We start from the raw sequence: 9,206 nt of genomic DNA, 5'->3' as shown, positions 1-9,206 counted from the left end.
TGGTAATACCATTTTCAGCAGTTTGGATTTACAAAAGAGTCCAGAAAAGTCACTGCGTTTAAGCACGCCAACAAGGTACTATCAGTGGTTACACATGCCTTTTGGTCTGAAATCTGTACCTCTCACTTTTCAGCAAATGCTCAGTACGTTGTTTGCAGGTACGTTAGGGGATTCCGTCTATGCCTACCTGGATGACATAATCATTGCAAGTAAAACAGTTGAATAACACCTTCAGACTTTGCATTCACTTTTATAGAGGTAAGAAACGTGTGATTGCGTATCCAAGTAGGGTTCTCAACCTAGCCGAAGCAAATTACCCTGTAACGCATCAGGAAGCTCTAGCCGTTGCCTGGACCCTTAAGGCGGCGTCACACAGGGCAAATTTCTTCCAGCATACGGTCATTTTTGCTGGTAAGACTGGCGACACAGCAAGTTTGGCGTCACACAAGGACTGATTGAGCCGTTTTGTTGACGACTCGTCATTCCAACAACAAAGACAGCATCTCTTCGGACACTTTATTTTGCCTTAATTAATGAAAAATTATATGTTATTATATACAACTGCATTTTTTTTTTTTTTTTATGGTTTTCGATTTGATGATATAACAAGGACGCTATAATAAATCTTTCGCTCCACTTGGCAACTCATATAGGCCGTGCAGTGGTGTCTCCACAAGCTGAGACCACATCCTGCTGGCCATGGTCAATCACTCTGGGGAAATTAACCTTCGCACTTTTCTCAGCTTTCTCATCCGGCGCCTGTTAGGTCACAGCCTGTCAGTCAACGCAGCTGTCCCTGGAAAGTCTGTTCATCTCTTGTGTCTATGAATCAGTGGTTCTCAAACTATGAGTCGCGACCCAAAGTTGGGTTGTGAGATCAATTTTGATGGGTTGCAGGGACACAGGAACATTATCATGCTTTCACTGTTTCAGTGTATTTCAGTTACTTAATTGAATTATTCTTCTTTAACCACCTTGCTGGAAGTTTGCCTACATTCAGCCTGTTCCTAAAAAGGGTGACCGTTCTAATCCTTCAAACTATATTCGTATTGATTTAATTTCCTGTCTATCTAAAGTTTTTGAATCCACCCTCAACAGGAAGATTCTTAAACATTTATCACTTCTTAACCTTCTATCTGATCACCATTATAGGTTCTGTCAAGGCCACTCTGGTAGTGATCTTTTGGCTTTCCTTACTGAGTCTTGGTCATCCTCTTTTAGAGATTTTGGTAAAACTTTTGCTATTGCCTTAGACATATCAAAAGCTTTTGATAGTCTGGTACAAAGCTTCCATTTCCAAACTACCCTCCTACGGCTTCTATCCTTCTCTCTTTAACTTCATCTCAAGTTTCCTTTCTGACCGTTCTATTGTTGCTGTGATAGACAGTCATTGGTCTTCTGTTAAATCCATTAACAGTGGTGTTTCTCAGGGTTCTGTCTTGTCATCCACTCTCTTCCTATTATTTATCAATGATCTTCTAAACCAAACTTCTTGTCCATTAATTCCTAAGCTGATGATACCATCCTGCACTTTTCCACGTCTTTTCGTAGACGTCCAATCCTCTGTACAGGGGTCTTCTCCGTCCATGAATAGAGTATGTTTTACATACTTGGGGAGATTCCACTCATACCCCTCTTTTAGACAGAGTGAAATCAAAAGCTTTTGTATCAATCGCATCAGTCGTATCATTATTACTATTATTATTCTATATATATTCGTCATTTCATTGTTCAGTGTGTTATCACGTGTACAGTGTCCCCACGTGGGGAATCTGTTCTATTCTTATCTTTTCCTTCTCTTCCTTCTCAAGGGAATATCACACCATCTCGCATCTCATTCCACCAGTGTCCTTAGGGGAAACACCTATGTTGTTTTCCTCGCAGGTCATTGGCTAGAATAACGACAACTGTGGTTGGTTCATTTAATCCCATCTTTAGCATTTGATTGGCCATCCCTTCATCTTTACCATTGGTCAGCTTCTGATCGCGATCCGCTTCTTTTCCATAAAAAGTAAGTAGATCTGTATGTGTAAAAGTCAGCTATCAGAGAGAGGGAGAGAGAGTCGAAACATCAGTTCACGTCTGTCATATCAGTGTCTCAGCTCTCGAGTGTGTACTGTGTAAATCGGACTTCGAAATCTTATCGCCTGTACTTTCATCAGTAAAAGAAGAAAGTTGATATATATTTATGTGATTTCTTTACTCACGCATTAAACTATAATATCTAAACCACTACCCATGCAATCCAACTCCACGCTACCTATCATATCAACATCATCGGAGAACTCCAACGAGACATTACATCTTATATCATCATTCCACTCAACAGTAAATCACTATCAAGGCAGCAGTAAGTACAGTTGGTAATGACTCCCATCTAGAACAGTGGTATGCAGCGGTGTTTTATATGATCGAGGAACACACACAGATCCATCGACTCTCTTGTAATCAGTGCACGCTGAGACACATGTAACACGCCTTCAATGCATGCAAGTTGCAAGGTGCCATCATAATCAAGAAGAAATCGGGGTATCTCAAGCAGGCATTAATAAGGTGAGGTTGAATCACGTGTTAAGCCGCCGTCTTGATCCTGCCTCTCCTTCACCAAGACCTCACCAAGCTCTAATCCTGGGTCAGCTCCCCCTTACGAACCTCCCCACTAGCTCCTCTTTGTCTTATGGGCCTGCTGTTATCTCTGCTCTCCGCTCCGCTACATCTGTCATCAAGAACACTGCACTCTCCCTACCTGGGTGCGCTGGCCCCACGTCGCCGCTCCCACACTCATCACCTCACCCACATCGCTTCACCTGGTCTCCGTCTGTCTGCGCCGCCCCTGCTTCCTCCTGAGGTGTGAGTTTATCCTGGCTCCTTTCCCGAGCCACCCCCACCCACCACCTCATCACCTTCTCTCATCGCGGTCGCTCCTCACGGCGACACAGACTTCTAACCGCGCTCCCTATCCGGGCTGCTACCTCGCCGCCGCTCATCCGGCTTCGTTGACGTCCGCCTCTCTCGGACTCGCCCAAGGTCATCTCTCCACGTCTGCATCCTGAATCCTCCAAGCTGGTCTTCCTAAGCACCTGGTCGTCACCTCATTATCGCCAAAAATTTAAGCATTCAATCTGATTCTGATTCATTTCCTTGTCTTCTCCAGTCTTCCTTCTTCTGGTGTTAAGTTTTTTATGTTTGTTTGTTTATTTGTCTGTCTATCTATCTGTCTGTCTTTCTGTCTTTCTGTCTGTCTGTCTATCTGTCTGTCTATCTGTCTGTCTGTCTGTCTGTCCCTCTGTCCGTCTACCTGTCTGTCTGCCAGTCGGTCTGTCTGCCTGTCTGTCTGTCTGTTAATGTATATATTATTTCTTTCTGTCCTTCATTATTATTTTGTTAATTATGTTCTTTATCATATTGTGTGTGTTATGGAATATTTCGCTGGTTTTTATTTTATTGTGTGTTATTCTGTGTATGTTTTCACATTTCTGTGTATGTTCTTTATTGATTCTCTTGTGAGCTACGCGGCGCTTTCTTATGAGAACAAGGTCATATTCTGCAATGCAAACTTTCGTCCACATCATGTTCATCAATGAGTCCCATCAGCTTCCTAACTTTTCTGGAGATGGCATCAAAATAGTTCACCAGTTTATCCAGAGGATATTGGAGAAATGTACCAGACGTTCTGTGACGTCTGATAAAGAGAAATCTATTTTGAAATTACGTATCTGTCAAGCACCATCGAGTCTCGCTGATCTGTTAGTTAAATCAGATAAATTTGTTTCTCTCACTGCCTTTGATGATTTCACCACACAGCTCAGAAATAATTTCCAGAGACATTCAAAGCTCGGTTCCATACATTCTCTCCTGAAATTTTCAAAATCCATCACACAACACGTCCGTTCACAAACAAATCCTTACAAGGCAGAAAATATCGCTTTATCCCTTGGCTCGGAATTGATCGCTCAGCCCCAAAATTCAAATTGGTTAACTGATGACTCACTGTCTAAAGATGAGTTAAAACTTCTCATCGTTTATCTTTTGTTCACTTCCTTCTTTGATGCTCCAGATATCCAGGTCGCGAGTGATATAGAATTCAACAAATCAGACCATATATATATATATATATATATATATATATATATATATATATATATATATATATATATATATATATATATATATATATATATATATATATATATATATATATATATATATATATATATATATATATATATATATATATATATATATATATATATATATATATATATCTGCAAGGTGATATCTGATAAACGTCCTCTTCCCAGTTCTAAGCCTGTTCAGGTACTTGACGCTCACGCATCTGACTCTCCCACCCCAGCTCCTCATCCACCATCTCGTCCTTCTTCACCCTCTCGTGGTCGTTTCTACACTAGACAGGCACCTTCTTCACACAGATATCATTGCTCCAGATAGAAGTCCAGATCTAGAAATGTAATCTGTCGCCGTTTCCAGCTCCCAGGTCATGCTGTCACAGATTGTAGAGTCATTCTGGATAGCTCAGGAAAACACTCATTCAACCCTCATTCATTCTGTTTTTTTTTTCTTTCACAAAAGAGTAAGTTATTTCTTGCAAGAATGCAGACAGTATCATGCACAGTCACATGTAGCTCAACAAGCCTCATTGTCGGAAAAACGTTATGCGGCATTCTCCGACTAATCCATCGAAATATCATCATCCATCCTCAAATCACCACCTTCATATGTGCCAAAACAGTGTACAAAGCATAAGATATGTTTCATTCATAATCCAGACACAGCACGTCCTTCTGTCAACATTAGATATGCTGGACTCTTCAATGGCATTATCACAGATGTTATACGTAACTCTGAGTCTTACAAAGCTTTCTTTGACACGGGTGCTGCCATTAACTTCATCAAGATGGATGTATTTAGGAGATTCTCTTCCTCTTCTCATAATTATATCACTGCATTACCTCTTGACATTAATCTTAAGAGTGTATCTGGGAAAATCTTCTTACCTCACGGTAAAGTCCTCTTATCACTGTCTTTATCAACTCAGGAACCAGACAGATGTGATTATTTCTACACTGTATCAAATGTATCTTTCATTGCAGATCTTCTCATAGGCTTCAATACCATGTGCAAATATGACATTAGCTTATTCCCAGCTCTAAGTGAAATTGCTCAAATGGATACTTATATTCCTACTTTTCTTCCCTGTGATACTTCTCACTTTGCTGGTGTGGTGATGTCAGACGCAACTCTTCCTTCTCCCAGCAACCAGACATTATCCACACAGGATAATCAAATTACATCATCTAGCTTGCCTGCCTCACAGACTCAATCTCAACCATCTTCCCAGTCAGACAGCAGTGTAACTTCTTGTAAACACATTTTGTTAGTAGAACCGGTAACACTAATTGAATGTGAGTTATATGCAATGAACGCTAAGGTTAAGTCTGCTGTATCAGGCGCTAATATCCTCTGCTATTGACAACAATCTCTATGTAAAGGTGTCGAGTTAGAATCTTTTCTTATCACTATTAATAGTTTCTGCAAAATTGGGCTGAGGAATGTCACATCTACACCTGTCAAGCTCAAGGCAGGAGTGCTACTCGAAGCCTTGCCTTATTCTGAGAAAGTTGAAGCCTTACATGACTTATTTTCTTCCTCAATCAACAATATATCTACATCTACTAGCCCTAATATCCTCCCGCCTATCACAAAAGATCACATATCTATTCTAGATTTTCCAGAATCTTAACAAGTATCAGTCGCTTTCCTCAGCTCTTTCAGGAATGTCGTATCTCTCTCTGACAAACCCCTGGGCCACACAGACGTCATCACCCACTCTATCCACCTGACGCGTGGCTCCAAGCCATCTTTCACTCTCTCCTGCAAGGTGCCACACGGCGGACGAGTTCTGCTTGACGAAGCTGTTCAAGGTATGTTGTGTCAGGATGTTATTGAGTCTGCCTGTTCTCCTCACAACGCCCCCTTGTTACTCGTCCCCAAGAAGCAAAGCGACTGGTGTGTTGTCGCTGACTCCAGAAAATTAAATGCGTCCACTATTTCTGACTGATATCCAATCCCAAGATTAGGTGATCTTCAGTCCTTGGATGATTCTCATGCGGTATCTTCCACCCTAGATTTACCTTCAGGATTCTTCCAGGTTGAACTAGAGGAATGTTCGATGCCTTACACTGCTTTTACTACCTCCTCTGGCCAATTCATGTTCAAACGCATGGCTCAAGGCTTACGAAACTCGGCCTTAATATTTTCAAAGATTAATGAACTTGGTCCTCTCAGGTCTCATCGGTAATAAAAGTATTTTGTTTCCTTAATGACGTTATCATAGCATCCAAGTATCTCTCAGAGCATTTCCACACATTATCACTTGTCATGTCACACTTTGAAGCTATTGGCCTAAAGATCAAACTCAGCAAATGCTTATTTCTCAAGCAGCAAGTCAATTTCCTTGGTCATAAGGTTGACAAGGATGGTATTCATACTTTACATGATAAAGTCACTGCTGTACAAAATTTCCCTTTTCCTACCAATATCGATCAGTTCAGACAATTCATTGGTCTTGCTGTCTTTTATCGCCACTTTATAAAAGATTTCAGTCAGATTTCTCTGCCTCTCACTCATCTGCTCAAAAAACATGTTTCATTCATCTGGTTGGTCTGAGAAGGAACAAAATGCCTTTGATGAGCTCAAAACTCCCTTGTGTAAAGCATCAATCCTTGCTTTTCCTAACTTCGAGAAGGATTTCATCTTATGCACAGACGCTTCAGGGTTCGGAATCGGTGCCGTTTTTATGCAAAAAGACTCACTTGGCAAATATCGCGTAGTAGCATATGCTTGCAGACTCTTCATTAAGGCAGAACAAAATTATGACATTACGAACCGTGAAAGTCTCGCATGATCTGGGCGTTATGTCATTTTCATGGGCTTATACTGGGCTACAAAATTCATGCCCACACTGATCATTATGCTGTCGCAGAGATCTTCGAAGGTAACAACTTCACAGGTGAATTTGCTCGCTGGCAACTTACGACCCAGGAATTCAATCCTTCATTTTCATACATTCCTGGGAAAGCCATTTCAGTCGCAAATGCATTATCACGCAATGTTTCCCCTGTTTCAGCCATCACAGACAATCTTGCCATGCCAACCATGGATGAAAATTAAGAGACATCAACACTCAGACGCATTCTTTTCTAGTGTTATATATTAACCTCGAATCTGGTGACGAGACTAATCTCCCTGAGTTGCAAGTGAGTGCTGATACATTTTTCATACAAGACGGTCGCTTGCATAAATTAAGTGAGGTTTATACCGACAGTCTAGTGAGCGTTTATCTCAGCTCATGATACCTCAGTCTTTAGTGAGTACCATTTTTTACCATGTCCACAACTCACCTCACGCAGGACATCCAGGTCGAGACCGATGCCACTCCCAGGTTAAATGATCATACCTTTGGAAATCCATGAGGAAAGATATTTTTTTTCAGCATTGTGCTCTCTGCTCTCAATGTGCTTCACATCGTCCATCACTCGCTCAATAGAGTCCCTCATTTCTGTACCCCATCGCTTCAGCCCCTTGTGATTCAATTTCTGTTAATTTGCTCAAGCTTCCACTTGGTTATCAGCATCTTCTAGTATGTGTTGATAGTGTCCCACGCTTCACCATCCTCGTTGCTCTCAAGGACAAAACCGCACATTCTAGTGGTTGTGCAATCATTGATAATATAATTTGTCCTTATGACTGTCCTCGTGTCCTCTTATCTGATAAAGGCACAGAATTTAATAACGCTGTCTTACAGGAAATTTGTAAATAATATAACATCAAGAAATGTAACATTGTACTTCACTCGCCCAGTTCAAACGGAAAAGCAGGGCGTTGCAATAAATGTATCCTTGACGTTCTGCGTTACATAACAGAAGTAAAGCATTCATGGGACGATTGGCTTCCTCAGCTAGCCTGCTCTTTTAATTCAGCGATTAATTCTACCATCAACGAGTCTCCTTATTTCATACTGTTTTGTAAAGACAAGCATCTTCCATATGAGTTTCTTCACAGTGCTCCGCGTCCTGCCTACAACATGAATAACTACGTCAAGTGTTGTCTGCGCAATTTTCAATACACACATAAGATCATCCATGGTCGCCTCACTGCGTTGCAAAGTGAGATGTTGAAGAAACAACACCGCTGAGCAACAGATTCCTCCATCAAGGTAGGTAATATCGTTTTCACTAGCGTTCACGAACGCAACTCTAATACCCGTTATTCACTGGCCCATATCGTGTAATTGAATCTCTTCATGGCCACAGAGGCAAGCTCTTAGATCTTAAGACCTTAGTAGAACAAATCGTCCACGTTGATCACTTAAAACGTATTAACAAAGTGTTCGATGATGAGTTTGCACAGCAGGTAAAACTTCATTCTGACTCAACTGATCCCCAAACCTCCTCAAGTCTAACTTTGCACACACACCTTCTTCATACAGGCAAAAACTCCGCTTTCGCTCAGGTTTCAGTATTCTGTATTTATGTGTATATTTTCTCTTGCTTAAATGTACTGTGTAATATTTTCAAGGTTATTGCTCATTTATTATTTATTATTATCATCTTTCATATCTTGATGTTCTTACTGTTAATTATATTCAATGTGAGAATGCATTTTTTGTCGGGAAGGTACTGTATCAGTCGCATCAGTCGTATCATTATTACTATTATCATTCTATATATATTCGTCATTTCATTGTTCAGTGTGTTACCACGTGTTCAGTGTCTCCACGTGTCTATTATATTTTCATCTTTTCCTTCTCTTCCCTCTCAAGGGAATATCACACCATTTCGCATCTCATTCCACCAGTGTCCTTAGGGGAAACACCTGTGTTGCCTTCCTCGCAGGTCATTGGCTAGAATAACGACAACTGTGATTGGTTCATTTACTCCCATCTATAACATCTGATTGGCCATCCCTTCATCTTTACCATTGGTCAGCTTCTCCTGATCTTGATACGCTTCTTTTCCATAAGTAGACATGTATGTGTAGCTAGAAGTCAATCATCAGAGAGAGAGAGAGAGAGAGAGAGAGAGAGAGAGAGAGAGAGAGAGAGAGAGAGAGAGAGAGAGAGACAGAGAGAGAGAGAGTCGAAGCATCAATTCACGTGAGTCTGTTATATCAGTGTCTCAGCTCTC

At 41.0% G+C, this 9,206-nt stretch overlaps 1 protein-coding gene across 2 annotated transcripts in view; it reads left to right on the top strand.

Moving 5' to 3' along the window:
* The first annotated feature begins 2,721 nt into the window (after positions 1-2,721).
* The window catches only part of LOC135093610 (solute carrier family 49 member 4 homolog), a 27,493-nt gene continuing 21,008 nt past the window's right edge, over positions 2,722-9,206 (top strand). Inside the window, exons 1-2 of one of the 2 annotated variants that reach the window (XM_063993020.1) lie at positions 2,722-2,848; positions 5,785-5,942. The gene's annotated coding sequence lies outside the window, so the exon portion shown is untranslated. Of the gene's footprint in view, positions 2,849-5,784; positions 5,943-8,095; positions 8,237-9,206 lie in introns of those variants that run through there. The other variant, XM_063993030.1, reaches the window with a different exon arrangement.

Source organism: Scylla paramamosain, chromosome 3 (assembly GCF_035594125.1).
Source record: "Scylla paramamosain isolate STU-SP2022 chromosome 3, ASM3559412v1, whole genome shotgun sequence".
Taxonomy (NCBI): Eukaryota; Metazoa; Arthropoda; class Malacostraca; order Decapoda; family Portunidae; genus Scylla; species Scylla paramamosain.
The sequence above is the reverse complement of the archived record's forward strand: the minus strand, read 5'-3'. Positions and strand labels throughout refer to the sequence as shown.